This window comes from Castor canadensis, chromosome 2 (genome assembly GCF_047511655.1).
Source record: "Castor canadensis chromosome 2, mCasCan1.hap1v2, whole genome shotgun sequence".
Taxonomy (NCBI): Eukaryota; Metazoa; Chordata; class Mammalia; order Rodentia; family Castoridae; genus Castor; species Castor canadensis.
The window spans coordinates 185,853,463-185,875,878 of NC_133387.1; the positions used below are offsets into that span (position 1 = coordinate 185,853,463).

Below are 22,416 nucleotides of genomic sequence, written 5' to 3' on the forward strand. Positions count from 1 at the left end.
ATTAAACTACTCCTGATCTGGGGAGAAGCTGCTTGTCTGAGTAGATAAAGCACTTAACTTTCACCTCTAGTTTCCGGGTTAAAGTGCAGTTGGCCAGCTATAATTCAGATAGATTTTATAGGTTCTGGCCTAGGGGATTAGAATAGGAATCTAGTTCATGTAATCAGGGGAAACACTGGATCACCAGGGAGAGTGGGCATCAAAACCAGTGATTTTTGCTTTTTTTTCCCGTGTTATTCAGCTTGTCTTTGGCAATGATTTTTCCAAAAACCTTTGAAAATTTAAATAAGAAATTAACATGGTAATATGATTCACTTCTTGAATTATTCTCCCTCTGTTTCTTTTTCATTAGTCATAGCCAGCATTGGGCCCTTCATTTTTGTCCCAAGGAGATTTTGAGGAAATTCCAGTTTCCCTCTAGATCTGGATACCTTTTGTGGGCTCTTCCCAGCGTCCTCTTTGGAGAGACTAGTTTTTCATGGTTTCTAGACTGTAATTGTAATTTATGTACCAGTCTTTTATATACATTGACTCCTCTGGTTGTTTTCCTGTAGTTAAGAAAGAACCCAGCCTAGTTAAGACCCCGATACCCCACCCCTCATACCTGCTTTTTTTTTTTTTTTTTTTTTTTTTTTAGTACTGGGGATTAAACTCAGGGCCTGGTGCTTGTAGGCAGTGCTCTACCTCTTGAGCATCACCCCACCCTCCCAGTCCTTTTGTTTTATAGTTTTTTCACTCACTCTAACTTTGCTTGGGCTGGCCTTGAACTGTAATCCTCCTACCTCCCATCTACACCTCCAAAGTGGCTGGGACCTTAGACACGCACCACCACTCCTGGCTTCTTACACTTAGTGAGGAAAAGTGTTTCCCCAAACTGCCATGGTCATGGTATCTTGGTGTCTACTTCAAGAACAGTCTCTTCTTTGAAATTGCTCCTGTCTTAAGCTGAACTCACTGAATAGTCTATACCTGGAAGTAATCTGTTGAGTATATTTGAATAAAAAACAATAGTTGCTGCTAGTACTTGAATAATTTCATAATATATTTTGTTTCATGCAGCTCGCTGAAGTTTAGGACTTGGCTGCAATTACCATCTGAATCTTTCTTGTGTTGTACCTCAGCACTGTGAGTGCTTAGCATATGCAAGGTAATAGAAACAGGGTGATTGGCTTTGTGCCTGTCATCTCCAAATGGCCACAAGTAGGGAAACTCTGGGATTGTACTGAACTTTGTATACCTTTGTAAGCGTAGAAAGACCCAGAAATAAATTACAGCCCTTCACATAGTGGGACAATGTAATGTGCCGTAAGTGACTTCTTTCAGGTCTTGATCACTTAGGGGAGGCAGATAATTAATACAGCCAAGATGACAGGGGCCATAATTGGCTGTGTATTATGAAGTTGAGACACTTCCCTCCTCCTGTCTTTGGGAGAAAGAAATTGCTCTAGCATATGTGTGGAGAAGACATAAAATTTGCTACAGCAGTATTTTTATTTCCAAATTATTCTTAAAGCTATTTAAAAGTCACCACAGAATGTGCTTTACAGAAGCAATTTCATGGCTCCTTTAGGTTTTTGTGTAAATCCAGATAACTGAAATGTTAGCTCTGATTGATTATTGAAAAGGAAGGCATTATGCCCAAGCTGCTGATACAGTCTTGGGACAGGATGAAGGTTTGAAACTGGGGTGAAGGAGCTTACCATGGTCTTTTAAGTTCTTTGAAAGAATATCTGTTGTGATTGGTAATGTAAGGGACATTTGAAAGATGATCATTATTTGAGAAATGTTTCTGAACTAGAAACTTACTAGCTTTGGATCCCGTTAATACTCACTGACAATGATAGCCATTTTCTATTCCATGAGATCGATTTGGAAGTTTTGCATAATTTTATTTCTGCTCCACAGTTCTTAAAATCCTGTTTGGAAATGTCATTAGGAGGATAAGGGATGTAATGAAAAATACTTTTTCTCATGTACCAAATCAAAGTGTATAGTTATATGGAGCTGGCTATCTATACTGAACAACAGTTAACAAAATGAATTGGCTGCTTTCTGCATTTGAAGTTGTATTAGTGTAAAATTCAATGAAACATTCACTAACTGGAAAGATCACATCAGCATCAAGGATGCATTTAGCAGGTTTCCTCCTACCATGTTATGAGGGTAGAGCACAGTTTCAAACTAGGAATAAAGGCTATAAGTGAAGCTAAGAATTGTGGGAGGCCTGGAAGTAGAAAGATAAGTAAGAGGGACTGTGCCTGGAAACCCAAGCTTGGATGCCAGTGGCAGGAAACTCACAGAAAGATGGGCTTTTGGGACCAGTATTTTTACAAGAATGGTGCTCTTGTCGCTACCTTCCATTGAAGGGCTGTATGTAGTTTTTTGAAACTGGCATCTGTCCAACTCTTCCTGAGGGCAAAAGACCTTATATTTAGCAGTTAAACTTGCTAGGACAAATAGTACAGCTATAACCAATACCCATGTTATATAGGGTGGGGTATAAAGTGCTATCTGTGGTTTTCAATAGCTGTTTAGAGTCGGGAGTTTTTCCATAACTGAATAAATTGAATGAATAAAAATATAAATGACAACTTTTTTTTCTGAATAAGTTTCATTTGTTATGAAGAGATTTGACATAATCTTGTTTTCCTCGGTATAAAATGAAAAATAAAATCCACTAAAATGCATGTTTAAGGGTGTGTGTGTGTGTATATGTACATTTCATTGCAATATATAATGAGATTGTTAAATTCACTAGAATGTTTGGAATTATAAAGTTAGGTTGCTTGAAAACGTTGCTCTGTTACACATTGGCTTAGCAAAATAAGTGTTTTCATAGATAACACAAAGAGGAGTCAGTGATGCCATTGCTAGGAAACGCACCTTGCCATCGTAGGCAGTAAATGCAACTTTTAAGAATGCAAATGTGAAAAACTGACAGTGGAAAATTACAACAAGCTGACATATTCCTGAATTTCCTCCATTTGAGTTTTAAATAGGCTGGTGGTAGGAAGGGGCTACTCCTGATTATGACTCTTGTAGGGGGAAAACAGTTTTACAGGACTGACCTTAAGTGCAAAATAGATAGTAATTCAAAGCCCTGAGGGGCCTCAAGAAATGAAGGTGGCTTATTGGTTTTGACAGGGTAGGGGTTGTCTGGGAAGACCATTGAGCCCCTTAACTGAAAATGCTGACAAGTTGAGCAGAGAGCATGTGTGCTGTACCAAGCACAATCATTATTTTCATTGGCAAAATGTATCAGTCACAGTTTTGGGTAGTCTGTCCATTTTGTCAGTAATTTAATCTAGGTCGAAAAAGGCATGGGGTATAAACTGCTATTGTTGAGTGTCCCTGCAGACATACCTGGCAGGTTCCATTCCAAGTTTTAATGAGGAGACTTGCTTTATGTTGGGGTCCTGCTGGTGGCTTGCAATGTCTCTTTTGAGGTGTCTTAAGCTAGAATTTAGTTCTGGAAATTGGACAAGTGTCTGCAGAAAAGTTGATGAGATCCCCTCCACCCCCTTGTTCTGTGTGCCTTTTAAAATTGATAATTAAGGAAAACTTTTAGACAGAAGTAAAAATATAGATGACATGGGATTGTGTCTAAGGTGATAGCTTTCCTTTCAGAGGAAGAATAATTCTGAGGATTTGAAATAAAGAATTTGAAGACAGAAACTTGATACATTTGGGATTGTCTATGTTTTTATAGTAGATTTATTTCACTATATGTGCCAACAATACATGACATCTTGAAAAATATATTTTTATACTACTCTACCCAAGAATTAAGCTGGCACATTTATAAGATGAGGGAATACATGTTGGTTTTGTGATATTGCTACTGAGCTTTTTCTTTTTCTTCCTTTCTCTGGGAGTGATCCTCCTCCTTCCCTTTTCTCCACATGCTTTCGTTGGTTATTCTTGTCTTTGTTTCTATGTTTTTTTAATGTGTTGCATCTTATGAGTTGAGAAATGAAAAAATAAAATGATTACTTAAAATTTTTAAAAGTTTTATATATTTATGAATGTGATTTTCAAGATCATTGTAGGAATATCCTTGTCAAGAAAAAGCAGATTTTTTTTTTTTTAACTTTGCAGCATTCTCTTTAAGTCAACCAAGGAAGCTGCAGAAATAATTGTTTAAGTTGTATGCTGGATAAGTGGCAAAGTAATTGTGAGGTAGTCCTCATTTTTTTTTTCTGCTAACCAGACTTTTGGCAAAAACTATTTTGGCATCTTTTTCCTTACTTTTTATTCTCTACTTATATAGGGATTTTTGTAGTAGGAATAAGCCTCATAATCTGGTTAAAATAGAATGAGGAAGGGATTGACTTTCAAGAATAAGGAGGAGAAGAACTCAGTTGTTTATAATTATTATACTGATATGTTCTGTTTATTGAATGGTAGCTATATTCCAGGCACTAATCTAGAAACTATTAATCTGTCACTAATAAAAGAGAGAAGCCACACAGTAACCCAAGACAGTGATACACAGAACAGGAAATATATGCAATAATGACTCATTAAGTGTATCAAGGGATTTGGAATACCCAGAGATTGCCTAGTAAGATGTAAAGAGAGCTCTATAAAGAAGAGCAGACTGGTGCTGAAATAGAGGACTTGAGGAAAAGCCCCCTTCCTGGACTGAGATCCAGGCCACCTTGGAGAGGCTATCTTTGTGGTTCCCTGTGCTAGAAAAGTTGCTGTGGTGCTGTAGAATTTAATGCAAATCTGCCCTCTATGATGCTGGGAATAATTATTCACCAGAAAATGTTTCTTTGGAGGTACTTTGATGCAAATCTAAACAAGTAACCACTGAAACTCCTGGGTGCTCCTGGTTTGCAGAACCCAAGCACTGGGCGATTGTACTGCAGGAGCTTTTTGCTAGAGAAGCCTTATTCCTTTTGTACTGTCTCTCTGGCCCCCTCTACTGACAAAGTTTAGCCTTGTGCCAGAGGGTAAAAGAAAACCATTTAAAGGGCCCAGATCCATTTTCATAGAGTAGGTAAAAAGGGTGGATTTGAAGCTAAGAGGCAATAAGATGATGACTGGCACAGATGTCACTACTGCTTCTTTTTTAATCCTAAAAAGACTAGCAATAGTGAAAAAGGGGTGTTTACCCCATTTCACAGGTGAAGAAATTTATTTAAGCTCAGAAAGTTGTGACTTATTCAGGACTATACAATGAATAAGACTGATTCACATTTCAAACTCAAATTTGGCATTTTTAAGGCCCCTGTGCTTTCACCTGAACTCCTTGAAACAGGCAAGGTCTCAAAACTGACAGTTATGTCAAATACTCTTGTCTAGGTTACTATACCAGAGATTACTATTTAGTTGACTTCTAACTGGTCCTACTGAAGAGGGAAGCTCTGAAGATAAGCACCTGTTATATTTTTACCATAGATGATGAGATTTTGAGACTTAAAGGAATAGATTATACCTCTTCTGGAGCCCTTGAAGCCCCTTTTTGTCTCTATTTTAGTTGTGCTCTTTCTAGTTAAACTTCAGGCTCCATACTTGTTTGTGCATTTGGCAACTCTCATGGGGTACAATTCCCTTTCCTGGAGGTTAGGGACAGAAAATAATGGCTCTTGGGTTCTTACTTGAAATTGTATTTTTTTTCCCTCAGACTGCCCCTCCAGGACACCCTGCTTAGACATCTCATGACTGACACTGAGCATACAGCCCTGCTGTTTTGGAACAGCTGTGGTCCTGTTAGTTTACAGATATTTACCTCATTTGGGGAATAGATCCATTCCTCAAATATTTGTAGTGGAAGTGTCATTTCCATGCCAATTTACACTATAATTTTTAGAGCTGTGTTATCATTTGACCTTGGGTGAGTTACTTAACCTCTCTGGGACTTTGTTCTTTCAAACATTCTTTAATCTATAAAGGGGAATGCCCTTTCTAAAGCTCCTCTCATCTTAAAAACACTCAGTGACTATTTCCACTTTAACATCTTTTGGCACTGGTTCCAAACACGGGAGCTCTGGGTTGCCTGAATCTGTCCCTGGCAGGTAGTTGATGAATTACAAATAAATGGAAGGCAGTGTGATGCATGGGTGAGAATGTGACTTTGGAGTTGGATTCAAGAGGGCTTGAATCTTAGCTCTACAACTTAGTAGCTATGAGGTCTTAGACAAGGTTAATTTTTCTGTGTCCCAGCCTTTTACTTTGTGAATTGGGAACATCAATGCCTGGCCTGCAGAATTCTGATGACAGGACTAAGGGAAACTATATAAGAGCAGTGTTCAGCACATTTGCTGGCACACAGTACATGCTCTGTAAATGGTCGATCATGTCAGTGCCAATGAAGTTCCTTGAAGGCAGAGTCTCAAGTACTGGTGTGCTTAGTGTCTCACAAGCACCAATAATACCATACTTTTGAACTGAAATGCTCATATCCATGAGAGGAGTCTTTTTTTCTAAACCATGTCTCTTTGTAAAGTAAATACTTTTCATATGAATAATCACCCAGGAGTAAACTCTATCTTATAAGCCCTGATTGCACATTTTCTTCTGTGTTAATGCAGTACATTGTTATCACTTTATTAAATTTCTTGTTAGTAATTTTCTGACTACGTGATTCTTTGTTTTTAAAAAATTATTATTACATGGAATAATAGTGGTAGCAGTAATATTATTAAGAATTCAGAATGTGCTAGTTATTATTCCATTCAGTATACACTTAGTAATTTCTTTAATGCTCATAACCTTCAATTCACCATTGTCTAGGTGAGAAACTGAGGCACCAGTGGGTTAAATAACTTGCCAAAGGTCAGGAGCTGGTGAGTGGGGGTGCAGCAGCCTGTTTGCAAGGGCACTGCTCTTTACTGGCATCTTATATTGCTTGGTTCATCTCTACTTTTGAAACACTTTACCAGAGGTCACTGATGAAGAAAATCCCATCAAATCCAAATCAGCACAAGTCTAGAATGCAAAGAAAGGCATATACTTCAAGGCAGGGTGACAGAAATGTATTTTTCAACCTTTTAATACAAGTTTGGAGGATTGCTTTCCCCTTTGCAAACAATTTCAGAGATCAGGAAGAGCAAAAGGCAAACATATATACATTTTATGTTTTAATATTAAAACTGCTTTTGATATATGTACCTCTTGTAGTCATTCTTATACCCTTCTCTGCCTCACACTTCGCCTGTCTTCACCCCTCCATATCACCTGTCCCTGCAAATAAATAGCAGCAGCAGTAAACTTGAGCTCTATGTGTTCCCATTCCTTACATGGGAGCTAAGGTTAGTTTCTCCCTCTAGTGTCTTTAGTCTGCTTATTGGCTTTACTGTGTTGATTTAAACTGACTTTCGAATGAACATGAGGAGGAGAGAATAATTGATTTCCTACTAGTAATATGACATATTAGTGATTTAATTCCAAAATATTTATAAATAAGAAAGTGAATTCAATAGTGAATTTTTAGATTATATTTCATGAGATCCAAAAAGTTAGAATCTCGCCTCCACCTCTAATCTATGTGAACATACAGAAGTGAGAACTATGGAACCTGATGGAAGTGTATGTTCAGATGCCAACAGCTTATTCTATTTCTCCTTTTATTTGAGTAACAACATTATTTTCACTGGTAGGAAAAAGATTGGCTTGGTAGACTTTAGGAACCACTTTAGTCACTGTGGATAAATGAAAAAAAACACAAGTGATCAGCTTTCATCATGACAAATGGAAATTGTCATTTAATTTTTATCCCCAATTATATAGCTCCGGGACCAATTTTTCAGATGGAATGTTGGAGCCATTAAAAAGAAATAGGTAAACTATACCATGTTCCATCATTTTTCTGGCAGCTAACCAATGATCTGTAGCCTTATTACATGTACGTTTTTATAGAGATATTTTTCTTAAGTTTGTAGAAGACTTTATTAACTCTTTACTGATTTCTTCTGGAATGTACTTTTCCAAATGAATTTCTTTTTTTTTTCTTTTTATCACTTATTGCTGGTTGGAATTTTGGTTGAAAGCTATACTCATTTTCATCTTTTATATTCTGTGATTACTAGAATTGCATGGAATGATGTTTCTTTAATTCCAGCTGAAGTTATGGTAATGGTCCTAATATTGAACCATTCAACATGAATTGATGTTCATTTGGATTTGAGAATGGGGTTATTAGAACTATGTATCCCCAACCTCTGCTTCCTGCCTCAGTGTCATATTGAAAAAGTTGATGTCTTCAAAATGTCTGCTCCCATAGCATTTGGTCTGTTTCTCTGTTGTGGTACTTAATGTGTCATGTTTGCATTTAGCTAACATCATGTCCAGTATTTCCCAGTAATGTGAAATCTTGATACTATGAGTTCTTTTCAATTTGCTTGTTTGTTTTATCTTTGCATCCACACACTTAGCAGAATGCTTAATAAATATAAGATAAAAATAATTTTTGAATGACTAATTAAATCCTTTTTTTCTTTTTTTAGGGCTGTTTGTAATTAGAAATTGGTCAGCATTATTGACAACTAGACTCTTCTTAGGACACTAAACCCTTCAGCCATGTGTGTATAGTCATCTTTACACTATGCAGAAAAAGTGTACATATGTGTCAGGTAGTCTATACATTTTACAGGTGAGAGAAATCTAAGTCAAAGGTTATTATTGACATTAAGAACTCCAGAGAGAGACATTGTTGTGATTGGAATCATTGACTTCTGCCTGACTTCTGCCTTCCAGACCTTTCTTTCCTCAAGCTATATTGCTTTGGGACTTTGTTCTGAGACTGCACAGTCTGCTGTTGCTTTTATTATCAAAAACATCACTGATTAATTTTTGATGCACAATTAATATATAAAATGGTGGTGGGGATGATGATGAGAAGATCAGGTTGTTTGGCTTTTGCAGAAGTTGATTAATGGATGAAGCCTATTTGCTTTGTGTATCTACATATGGATTTTTGTTTCCCTTAGTGTTCATCTCTTTTTCCCCTTCATTTACCTAATTAGTAATTCAAGGGAGCCTTTGGCTCAGAGCTAAAGAATGTTTGCATCTACTTGACTTTAGCATCAAAATAGTTAAGCTTAGTTTTCAGTAAGAGGCACTGGAGTATATTATGATCAATAAGGTAACATTTTCTTCAGATGTATTCCTTGGCATATGCTTAGAGGAGAAATGATACCCTCTTGTATCTACTTATAAAACTGTCATCTGGTACTATTACCATTAGAATATGCAAGTAAGCTTATAAACATGCTGATGAAAGGATTCGTTTGGCTTGGAACCTTGTTAAGTTAAAGATGTTAAATCATGTATCTTGTCCTCAGGGGTGGTGGACTACACAGCTGCACTTATCCTTATTAATGCCTGTAGACTCCTGCTGCAAAAGCACCAAATGGCCTTTTGTAAGTCAGTAGAATATGAGGGGTAACTTTTTGTCAGGCTCTTAATTGGGAGTATTAATATATTAGTCTAGCTTGGCAAAACAGCAAAAAAAAAAGCCTAGCAGTTTGCATATGTTTTTCCTATTTTCTTTTTTCTACTAGTTACAGGAGGAGACGTGGGTGATCCCTCATAACTCATTGGTTATGGTAGGTGTCTCTTCTTAAGGCTACATTAGATCCTCCAGTAGGAAAAAGGACTCTCAGATTTGGCTAATGTACCTGCACTGATGGAGAGATGGTGATATTCTGTCTATTCTCTTGTGTTATAAATGAGAACATTTCTTATGCCTTTTTTTTTTTTGTGGCAGGTGGTGTGTTGGGATTTAGGATTGATCAGTCAAAATTGTGCAGTTGGAAGGGACCGTAGAGGTTTGATACAGCATAGTGCCTCATCCTGAAACCTTTGAAGTAGGTCTTCATTTTTGGATAGCTCTAATGCTAGGATGACTTTTCCTATATTCTGATTATGTTTGTTACTCTTTGGAATGTCCACTTGTTGGTCTCTTACCTTGCTTCCTATAATCTAATGTCACCCATTAATATGACATCCTGACTGCGCAGTCTTGTTTTAAGTTCCCTTATGTATCAAGTGCTTTTAAATCTCTGTGCCTTTGCATGTGCTGTGCCCTCAACCTTTTGTGTCATTCTACTCCTTGAACTATTCAACTCACAAGGCAGTTTCTCGGTATGGGAATTCCTTCAACTGTTCTCCACCTCTTGAAAGTCTTGAATCTAGACTTAGATGATCTCATACTTGGTGTACCCTTTGGCTAACTCTCCTGCTTACACTTAGCACAGTTCTCTTGTTTGCCTGTACTTTTTATATACCATATTACCTTTCTTTTGTATTTTCCTGGCTCCATGCTAGGCTGAATTCTGTGAAGGCAAGGATCAAATCTTAATACATCGTAGTATTTTGGGTGCCTAGTAAAGTGCTAAATGCTTAGTAATACTGTATATATTACTAGTTGTTTATTGTTATATTCATCTTAGAATAGAACTAGCCTTGTTTTTTTCCCTCTTGGTGTAGCGTTTAGGATGCCCGATTACACAGTGCTCATTGAACTTAAGATCAATTGAAATTCTCAGGGCTGTCAGAGTTGCCTGATTTAGGGTTTTGGGGATTGTGAAATAATGAGAAGGGTGCTGAAGGTGTCATAGAACAACTTCTCATCGATTTCAGAGTCCATATTTCTTTCTGAAAACATCAGCTGGCAGCATCTAGGTGATTGGTATGAAAGTTAGTACCTTTGCCATTTTCTACAAAGTTTGATTATATTCACAAATTTAATAGCATAATAAGCAGTTTTCTCACTCAAAAATCCCTTACCTGATCTTTATGTCATGATAGAAACTCACCCACTTTTCCCAAGTGGTGGGATTAATCTTAATCTTTTCTCTAATGCTTCACAGTTCCATGTAGGAGTTATAATTATCATTATTAAATGTCTTGGTAAAAATGAAATAGCATTATAGTGTTTTTTTAAATCTGTGTTTGTCTTATGACATTAATCAGCTTTTTATTACTATAATGAAATACCTGAGGCAATTAACTTAGAAAGAGAAAAGGTTTATTTTGGCTCTTGGTTTTGCAGGTTCCAGTCTAACACTGGGCAACTCTTTCTGCTTTGGGCGTCCGTCAAGGTCTACAAATCATGGCTGGAACACTTGGCAAAACAAACAACTTATATCATGAGCCAGGAATCAGAAGAGAAAGGCAGGAAGAGACCAGGATTCCACAGTCCCCTTAGAGGGCATGTCCTCAATAACCTAAGTACCTCCCAAGGTTCTGTCACTTCCTAAGGTGCCACTCTAGGGACCAAGCCTTTAACACTGCGGACCTTTGGGGGTCACCCAAAAGGATCTCCACAAGCTTTAACTATTTTCTATTTGAATGGTCAAATCTTCAAGGCCGTTGTGGTCCAAATCATCATTTTCATTGGAGTATTCTATCCATCCTGTAAAATACAATGCATCTCACCCTTTCCTTATGATGGGAGAGACCCTTGGCAACATGTGAGAAGGCTGGACTTCACTTCCTTGGTCCTAGCCATTTGTTTTACTGTTTTGTTTCTGTTTTCTTCAGAAGGACATAAAAAAAGGCACACTACCCATATTTCTAAGAGCAGAGATTGCTAAAATCTTGAATTAAATACTACTTAGTCTCCTAAATTTGAAAAGTGAATGCCAAAGGGCCAGCCATTGAATATCTATTGTTTTCTCAGATGATCCAAAAGAAGCAGTCATATGGGTCCTTCTTCAAATGGTGGTCTTCTGTTTCTGGTCCTATTGAACCTAGTGCCTCCTCCCCATGTGTTCTATGTTGTTTTCTCCAAATTCCCCTCTGCTTTCCTTAGATAATAAATACAGGGATACTTGCATACAAGGAGGAATAATTCATTTCTCTGAAGTAGCAAGTCATCCTGTTGCACTTATTTGTTTTTGAGGTTTTCCCAATGAAAGTATTGTTTCTTTGAATTTGATTCATTTTTCCTAGTCAAGAATTCAGCTAATTTTTTTGAGCATTCATTGTGTACCAGGCATGGTGCTAAGTACTGGGAAATATGGTTAACAAGACAGATGGAATTCCTGCCTAAGAGCTTAGAGTCTAGTGGGAGTACAGGTAGTGGAAGCATTGCTGTATGTCTGTGTGAATAGTATAGGGAGAGCCTCTGTCAGAGATGAAATGTCTGCTGTTTAGCATATTGCTACAGTGACTATATATTACTGGCTTAAAATTAGAGTGCAAAAAGTTTATGGCAAAGAAATAAGATTTTGCCTTTTTTTTTTGCCAAGATCCAAGCATGGATAAAATCTTAAAGATATAGTTTGAACATTAAAATATATGAACTTCTGGGACATTTCAGTGACTTTTAAATACAAAGGGATAGAATATTTGAAATCAGGTCTGCCCTGGCAAGTCCAGGATAAATGTTTGTTGTACTTTCTGGTTTCTGCCACTTTGTAGAGCTGAATTAATGGAGCTGTTAACATAGGGAACAGATTTTTTGGAAAAAAAATATTAGCACATAATAAAGGCATAACAATTGATTAAAATTCTGATTTACTTTAGACATCCTGAGCCCTACTCCAGTGTTTTACGGGGAAAAAAATAAACCAGAAAAAATGAGTAATTGTTCATGTTCTCAGTGCAGATATTATTAAAAGACCTTCTGTGCAACTGGAGTGTTACGGATTCCTTCTCTCAAAACACCACTTGGCTGTGCTTTGTCACAAAGGCTGATGTGACAGTTTGCCATAGATAACTCTGAAATGGGTGTACATTCATGACTCTGCATAATAATTGCATGCCTTTAATATTGCTGAGGTCAGCATGTGGACATTTCTGCAAAACATTAGTTAAATAATTGGTCCTTTTGAGCTGCAGTCTGTCAACAGACCACATCCTTTGAGGACATGAATAGAAATATGCAATGCTTCAGTATATTAATCTATGCAAATCAGTGTTTCATGGGCCAACAAGGACCATATAGAGGAACTCGAGAGCAAAGATGTTTGAAGTGATGAAACAGTTCGTGGATGTGTGGGGTCCCTAGTCTACCTCCCCCTGCAGTCATGACTGCTAAAGTTGTTTGAGATGGGCGCCTGTGTAGGCTCTTGTTAAAATGCTATGTCCCACCTCCGTGGTCCCTTCAGGGACTTCTTTCTTTTGTCAGTAATACTATCTTTCCCTCCATCCTTGCTTTTTACCTCTTGAGCCAGCTTTCTCTGGTGGTAACAAATACCTAGTGAGCCTATATTTATAAAATCATTTTCTAAAAGTCCTGTGCTGCAGGTAGACCAGCAGAGGATCCTTTGCTTTGGGTAAAGTTTTGCAACTGTTATGTGTGTCAAGTGGCAGACCCACGGGTGACTCAGCGCACCCCTCCCAGAGTAGGTTCTCTGAAGATAATGCTTCACCTTTAAGACCACTTGACAGGATTTAACCACACATGCAACAGATCAATGCAGTCTAGCGCACAGATGCACTTGATCTATATTGTTTGTCTTCTCTTGACTGATGCAGGCAAAAGAAACCATCAGATAGCTTCTTGGTTAATATAGCTTTGTTCTGAAAAAGAGGCAGTGATATATTTGGGGATGCAGATGGCCAAGCCCAAAATGAAGTGGGTCCAATAACCAGCCTCTAGGATAAATAGTCACTATCCTACTAAATCAGGTTACCAAAGGAACTCGGTTCTGTGGGACAAATCCCATTATGTAAAAGTTCTAATAGTTTATTAGTATCATTGAAAAACACAGCCTACTAAAAATTCTAATTGATCATTTTAATGAAAGCTGTATCATTTGTGAGTGGCACTTGCCTATAATTTTTTCTAGAGCTATGAAAATAAATTAGAAATGGGCTGATGTTTTTTCTTTCTCCTTTTATTTTTTTCTGCCCCTCCCAAACCTCTATGACAGCTCTGTCTGATTTGTTTCATTGTTTCTTTCCACTGCCTGTAGAACATCTGTTGAAAAATAATACTTGCCCTGTAAGTTTCCAGAAGCAGAAGCAAACCGAAGAGTATGCACAAGGTAGATGTCAGCATTAGACTACTGCTGCCACAGTCTACTAAAAGGCAGAAGGCAGAATTAATCCTAAAATTCATTAAAAAAAAAAAAGATCTGGACATCCTTATTCAGGAATAGGAAGCTTATCACAAAATGCACTGAGCAGAACACCAGCAAAGATGTGATTTTGCACTAAAGACAAAAATTCAGGATGATTATTGCCTGTTATTTAGTGGATGATTCTTTATTCTGAGACTAGGTTATATTCTTGCTGGAAGCTCACAACAGATCAATAGTAATTTTGTTATGGGCCAGATGTCAAAACAGAAATGTGCTCTCCAATCCCACTGACTTGCTATGACAACTAGTATACTAAAACACGTTCGCCTAGCCATCAGGCATTTCGCAGTGCTCCCAATGCTCTGTCTGCTACCCTGTGGAGCCTAAAAGCTGCAGGTCCTTGGCTGAGAGTCTCAGTTGGGTTTTCCTTTCTCTATTACATTCTTTTGATTGAGAATGGAACCACCTCCTCAAACTCCCCTTTTCTCCACTGTGACAATGAGTTGGGTGGGAATTGTGTACCACAACTTCTGGTTACAGGTGTGTAGTAGAAAAATGGTTCTAAAGAAAAGAAAAGCAAATCAGCAAGTAGCATGTTCTTTTTTTTAACCTTCTCTTTAATCCAGCTTTGGAGTTTTAATTTTGATCTGACTAGAATTTGGCAGTTAAACATTTTGTGATGAAAGGTAATTTAAAGGAAGTTGTCTTGGCCATTGCTTTGGTGTCTTCCTATTGCGTAAGACAGCATTCCTTAGTCAAGAAAATGTCTGCTTGTGCCGATTTGCTTTTGTAGAACTATCTAGAATAAATCAGAAGGAAACAACTGACAGTTTGGAGCAGATGCAGTTGGAAGTGTAATTTAAATAATGTTGTTTCTTAAGTCTAGAGAGAATTTGGCCTTGGGCCCAGCCTTCTTCCCTTTTTTCCCCCAAAAGCAGGAAAAAAAAAAGATTTTCCTTTTCAAAACAGGATAAGATGAACAAGCTTGTATTCATTAATGTCATAGAGTTTTCCATTTCACCTCTAGGGCTGGTATTTCAGTTTCTTTTCTTTTTTGGCTGTACTGGGGATTGAACTCAGGGCCGTGTGCTTGCTAGGCAAGCACTCTACCAGTTGAGCCACGTCCCCAGTGTTTTTGCTTTTTTCGTTTCATTTGCAGATAGAGTATCATGCATCTGCTCAGGTTGGTCTGGGACTGTGATCCTCCTACCTCTGCCACCCAAGAAGCTGGGATTATAGGCAAGTGTTACCACACCCAGCCAGGTCTTGAATTTTGTATCATTACCTTATCTTTTGTAGTAGAAATAATCTCTAAGTGGGAAGAAACATTTCATCCAAGGGTGCAAGTTCTGTTAGAATTTATTACTCTTCTGGATTTTGATGTATATTAGTCTGTGTAGGTCTCAGTGCTGCTCAGCAGAGTTTTCCAATGGACATTCTATTCACAAGAAGAATTACTGGATTCTGTTGTTCTTTCATATCTTTATTCCAGTGCTATTCAAAGTGTTGAGGCTGATAGGAATAAAGTGAAGAGAACAAAGTTCAGATCAGACTGAGGCTCCTCTGTAACAGCTCTTCCATTTATGTCCTGACCACTGAAAGAGGACCTTTTTTTCATCAAAAATGAAGTATACTTCTACAGTATTCCAGGCTACTGTATGTTAGAAGAGGAGGCAGTGCCATGATAATAAGCTAAATCCTGTTCTTTCAGAAACTTTGTCATGCACTGAGGCTCTGCTCCCACCACACTGGTGGACTGCAACAGATGAATTTGAATACATCTATCCTCGTTTGCTTGGCCAATTCTTCTGACAGCTCTGCTCATAAATTGCCAAATCATTGGACAGAGGAGCTAACTGATCCACAGAGAATTAAGTTCAAAATTTGGACTCACAGGGCAGAATTAACCAATTATATTTGTTGTCATTGTTATTTTCTCAGCTGTATTTAAGTCCTACAGACTCAAAGAACATGACAAAAGAACTGGAGACATAGAGCAAATAATCAAGATGAAGATGGTAGGTGGGCTTCCCTCCCCCAAAACAAAAACAAAATTTAGTGAATGATTGGGAGTTGAGTATGAGAAGTCAGATTATTATCTGAGAGCAAACCAGCAAAGAAACTCAAGAAGGTAAATGATGTTTCCAGGAATGCTTCTGTAAAAAACTCTAATGATATTTATCTACATTAAAAAGCCATAGAGGGTTTCAGAATTAGAATAAGGTAAAGAACTTGGGGGTCCTTTCCCTGTTTGCATGTAAAGTGAGCATTACTTTATGTGAGGAACATACATGTGCACTCAAATTTATTTTAGTATGGTGGAGTAGGTCAATGAATAGGATGCAGGAATATGGTAGAGTTACCTTTGTCAAGTTCAGAGCATCCTGTCACCATGGTATAGGTTAGTGTAAGTCATTTGCAGAATATCTTTATAGAATAACCACGTGTGGTCTCTGAGGGGTGTGTGGAATTCTTAAATGTTCACCATCATGTATTAAACTTTTTCCAAAGCAGAAACATTGGTCCAGACCAGGAGTGGTCAAGCTTTCTTTAAAGAGTTAGATAGTAAGTATTTCTAGCCTCACAGGCCATACAGTCTCTATCCAAAATATTCAACTCTGTTATTGAGATGCAAAAACAGCCATAAGAAATACATACACTATAGAGTGTAGCCATTAAAACTTTATTATGCATACTGAAAATTTGAATTTCATTTAATTTTTGTATCATGAAATATTCTTTTGATTTTTGCCAACCATTTAAAAATGTAAAAACTGTTTTCAGTTTTTAGGCTGGATTTGACCCATTGTTTGCCAAGCCCTTTTCCTTTACTTTTTGTTTCCCCAATGATATTATTGGTTAATGTGAGATTTACCATATTATAATTTAATTTGATAGCAACTATGAGAGAACATGAAACATTCATAATAATTTTCAGGGAACTGATACTATAAGCAGATCTCAGCTTTCCAGAAAAATTCTTTTAAGGAGAATTAGTGATTCCATTTTAATTGGGGATAAGGTAGAAATTTAGTGGCCTGAAGAGTGGAAAGGAATAGCTGAAAATGAGAGTGAGTTCTTTCTTTGTGTTTGCTATATGCTGACACTGGGGGAAGTGCTGTATGTACATTATCTCACCTAATTTTCACAAGGTTCCTATGAGGGAAGAGCTAGTCTTATCTCCATTTTACAGGTGAAGAAATCAGGCTTGGATGGTGAAGAAACCTGTTGAAGATATTGTAGTAAATGACAGAACTGGGATCCAATCAATCTCTTTGATACTACTTGGTGGGTAGTCAGTAAGGGCAGTGCAAATCTCTTGGGTGATTTAAAACACTAACATATGGTCAGTCCCTTAACCATATTATGGATTCATCTGTAGCTAAGGGGAGGGCTGAGGTGTAATGATATGAAAGCACTGGGGACTGAAGAATATGACACCTGTCAGAGGTTCAGTTGAACCTTGCTGTCACCCCATGTCTGGCCAAGCCAGATACGCTTTTGCAAACCATAGAGGAGTCAGAGAAAGCATGTATTTAAAAATGTGGTAAATCATAGACCTGGAGAACCCAGTGTGAAGGTCTTTACTTCTGAGCTCATGAACTCCCATTTGATAGTCAAAGTGTCATGTGTGAGAAAGCTAGAGAAAATTTTTTGACTCATTGCCAGTCCTTTACTTAAACTTAAAAGATCTTAGAATTAAAATTACTTATTTGAAGTGCTGGAAAGCTAATAAATTTAGGGGGCTATTTTAAACGTTGTCAATCTAAAATGTAATCCTATTAAAATAATTGAGTATTTTCTGAGTGGAGAATTCCCTTGTCTTCCTGTCCAGGGCTCACAAGAGAACAACATAAAAGGCATCCTAGGATGTCCTTTGAACATCATTGAACCAACTGATGTGTTTGCACAGGGTAATTCTCTTCAGCAAAGGATTTCCTTAGTTCTACCTCTTTATGTTCTGCCCAACATAATGGCAGGTTTATCCTAATAATAGGAAATGGGGATTATATTTGGGATGATACTTTATAGGTCCTGGGAACCTTCTCAGTCTGTTAATTTGTGCTCATTTCTGTGTGTGACTGAGGATCCTGTGTAATTTGAAACGTTTGCGTTTTCTTCCTTCTGTTCGTTTCTTGGGCTCCTTTTCATCTAGCAGCTTGGGTTACCTTGAATTAAATTGGTTTATGGCATGCTGTTTTTGGTAAAACTCTACAAAAGAAATGGTCACATAACTCAGAAAAGTTTGCCCTTGGAGTGATTTAGTCATGCTGGATGATAGCTGTAGAGGCTTATTGACTTTGAGCTCCCTTTGGAACCAAATCCAGAAAGCTGTGCACTTCTGTGGCACCTGTGAGACACTCACTTGAATAGAGCTACTGAGAAAAACATTTCAGTTATTGGCATTTTTCCTAATGCATTTTGTATGTGTCTGTACCACAGGGAGAAATGTGTGGTTATTGTTGAAATATTATCTACATGGCTTTGCAGAAGAAGAAGAAAAGCCACTGTGCAGCAGTCAACAGGAGAGATCTTGTGTGTGTAATGGCTTTGAGTCTGGGATCCTGTGTCTGTTTCTCCCGAACAGGTTTATGCTGTAGTACTTGGATAACCCTATTTGACTCACAAAACCCATTAAAAGGACCTTAAATTTGCCAAGTTGAAGGTTGATAACTGTGATTTGGAATGTTATTTAAATACTAGCTTTCTTTTTGTTCATCTGGTTTTGACCAGGAAAAGAGGTAGGCTTTGATCATTTGAGTATGTGTGCTGTGTGAATCCAAGATAGGAAATCAGAGTCTCAGAAGTGTATAGGAGTTAATTTGCCTTTCCTTTTAAACAGGTAGCCTCCTGTCTAAATAAAAATTGGGTGGACAGATTTCTGTTTGTCATGTGGGAGCAGAGTCTGTTGCGTTTGTATATATAAAGGGAACAGTTGGAAGTAGGTGGATGTGAATACCCTTAGGCTATAAGACCCACCTATCCATTTCAACAGATCCCTTCTCATATAGCAAGGAGGAAGTTCAGGTAATTGATTCTCCTGAGCAGTACAAATATTGGAATTCTTAATCATTCCAGGATAATGGGCAGAGCTACTGCTTTTGTATTTAAAAAAATCTGCTTATTATTCTAAGGTGTTCATCACAGCTATAGATCACCATATGCCAGGCTCTAGGCTAGATGCTGAGATGCCAGGAGGAGAAAAAGGCAGATCCTCTGGGATAATTATACTGCATACAGTCATTAATTGAAGATGTTTAGTAAGCATGTGTTAGATGGTGGGCAGTGGGGCAGGGGAGACTGATGGGCTGAAGAGAACAATGGTAAGCAGAGATAGACTTGGCTCTCATGCGTCTTATATTTAATATAGTTATCTATTAACCAGTTGTACAAGAGTACAGTTATAAAGCAATATAAGTGTTATACTGAGAAACCTATGGTGCAGAGACATCATGAAGAGCATTGGGAGGGTTTCACCCTAGGGTGTAGTGATCTAGGAAGAGCTTTCCAGAGATAGCCAGACACCTTGAAGGAATTGAAAGACCATTGGCTAGAGTCAGTGGCCTGGGCCAGAGAGAAGAGTAAGTTGGGAAGGGGCCAGAGTGCTCAGGGCCTGCAGGCTGTCTGGAAGAGTCAGGTCTTTGCTCTAAGAGTTAGAGGAAGTCTTTGAGGGATTTTAAGCAAGTCATGAGGGATGACATGGTCCCACCTGTTTTCTGGCAAAGATCACTGTGGGTCCATTGTGGAGGGACATGGGTGGGAGGCTACTGTTGACAAGAGATGGCAGTGGCTTGTATTAGAGTTATGGTGGAGGTAGGTGTGGGGATAGGCCTGGGGAGAAGTGACAGGAATTGAAGTGTGTACAACTTCACCACCACAAACTCAGTGGTGGATTGGATGTGGGTTGGGAGAGGGATGATCCAAGTAGGATGTAGTCAAAGGCCATACAGTGATATTTTTTACTGGTGTTAAACAATGTGAAGCAATGCTTATTTTGCTTCTTCAAGATTAAACTTTATATATTTTTTTCTAGCAATTGTCAATCTATTTTCTAAAATTTCCTGGGGCTTTTTGTATGTTTTGAGGAAGGAAGTTGTAGTTCTCACACTTTGTGCTCCTTTTGATGTAATTATGACAGCAGAAGTACTCAGTTAAAACTCCTAGGAGCAGTGCAAAAAGAAGCACACCCAGCCAGAAGAGAATAGAGAGTAAAATATTTTCAGCAGCACTGCCAGCAAAAGGTAAATGTACCATCAGAAACAAACACTGCCTACTACCTTCCTTCCTGACTTTAATTCAGAAAATTTAAATGATTTTTTTTCCCCTATCAAAACGTAGTTAAAATACTAGGGAGTTTTTTATTCTTCATAAACTGAAGTCAGAGTAATTTCTTTTATCTGGAAGAGAGTATTAAATTAGCTGTCAATTGTGCTACACAGGTGGATGGTAACTATTGAATGAAATGACCAAATCTGCAGTCCAGAGGCATTCATTTAAATCTCTGCTTTCCATTGAAAAAGGTAAAACATGAAATGTTGAGATAGTAGTACTGAACTTCCAAGTAATTGCTTTTGTTAGCTTGGCTCATGTTTACTCATATTAATTACTGAAATTTGATAACCCCTTTGTTTTCTACTTAACATGACTGAATGCAGAGGACAGAGCCATAAATCAGGTGGGTGGCTCTTACCATACTCAGGACTCTATTGCTTTGATGTTGACAGCTTAAGGCTAATTCTCCAAGCTTGATAGGCTTATAATTCAAGAAGATGTGATTTAATGTTGATGGAATTTATTTTTGAACCTCGTTATGGGAAGAAAGCCTTTCAAAGTGGAAAATGAAGTTTTGATGTAAATCTTAAGTAAACAAACACTGTCAGGGTCTCTAAACACCCAGTTTTAAAAATCTCTATAGGGTACCTGTCTCCACCCTTTAGCTGCAGGAAATAATGGAGAGAAAGAACTAAATGAAGGGAGAAAGTGAGGAAACACTGGCATTTTAGGAATAAACCATGGGAAAAAAAAGCACCAGCTTACTGTTTTCCCTTCTCTTTCTAAATTTATTTGATATTGCTGTGTTGCTTCCTTTTCAAACATGGTGTACCTTACAATTTTTTTTTTGTTTTTCTTTTCATATTTAAGTTGAACTATAGAAATGCAGGATTTGGAGAAAATCTGAGTCCATCCCCCACCCCTGCTCTTAGTCTGGCAGATTGATAATTTTCTACAAAAGTTCACTTCCTCATTTCATTTGTAGCATTCATCTCTTAAGGAGGGATCGAGTTTTCCTACATTGAACATGCCAGCACTTGCTATAGGCACTGGGGAGTAAGCAGGGAATAAACTCCAAGTCCCTTCCTCATAGACATCCTTTTTCTGGACACTATTATTATTAGTACAACCTAAAATCACTTTTTTTCTTTTGGTATCTCTATGGTAGTAAGTCAGTAGGGCTCAGCAGACAAACTTAGCATATGCTGTTTGAAGAAAATTGTTCTAAAATGTAATACACAACTTGCTGTCTTTCAAAAACATAGTATATTGAATTGAGTCTTAGTTCAATAAATGACTTTGGAATCTTTTAGAATGCTAACTAATTAATACACTTTTCTTAGAGACTATAGATATGGCTTGGTTGTTTTCTTCTATACTCAGAGAATGCTATGGTCCTCAATGGTATTTTATAATTAATTATTCTTGTCTCCTTTTGCTTTCAGCTTTTTATTTTCCCATTTAAAATTTTTGTTTTGATTATAGTATAGACTGAAAATGAAGATAACTGAGATTAGCAAAAATATATTACGCAATAAATTATGAAAGCCCATCATCTTCTACCCTGACTTCAGTAGGACTTAAGTAGGCCTGTGACATCCAGGTGACTTAGATCTCTCTCTATGGTCTCTGTCACTCTGGAGAACTGGGCTTGCCAGATACCTGGGCTCATAAAAGAGGTATTTCTACATTTATCTTGTCCAGGACATGTTCCCGTGAAATTCTTTGAGGTAGCAACCTCTTTATTGGAACATAGTACATTATAGTTTTATCCTTTTTGGGTTTTATATGCACATACAATGCTAGTTTATTTTCCCCTCTGCAGCTAAACTTTAGTGAGTGAAGTCTTTAAAATGACATCTCTATATTCTGTCAGTTGTATATGAAGAATTATAACAAAGCAAGGAATAGTGAAAATAAGAATTGAGGAGCTTATAGACAATTGCAAGGCTTCTAGACTAGATACTAGATTACATGAACACACAACATATTGATTTGGGGAGTAAGAGCTATATATAGTTCAGATTCAAGCTATGACAGATGGGGGTTCACTAGCAACAAATCTGATGACTTCTAGGCATAATTCCAAACCCCCAAAAAAATTCACCAGATGCAAGGACTCTTGCTATTCTTAATGAATTCACTTTTATATAAATGGATC

At 37.7% G+C, this 22,416-nt stretch overlaps 1 protein-coding gene and 1 long non-coding RNA gene across 7 annotated transcripts in view; both read left to right on the forward strand.

Annotated features, from left to right (window-relative positions):
- Positions 1 to 22,416, forward strand: part of Cadm1 (cell adhesion molecule 1) — a 317,257-nt gene that overhangs the window by 48,326 nt on the left and 246,515 nt on the right. The window lies entirely within an intron of this gene.
- On the forward strand, positions 647 to 20,553 carry LOC141420898 (uncharacterized). The gene is made up of 2 exons (XR_012445615.1): positions 647 to 17,270; positions 17,818 to 20,553. It is a non-coding gene; the product is annotated as an uncharacterized lncRNA (long non-coding RNA).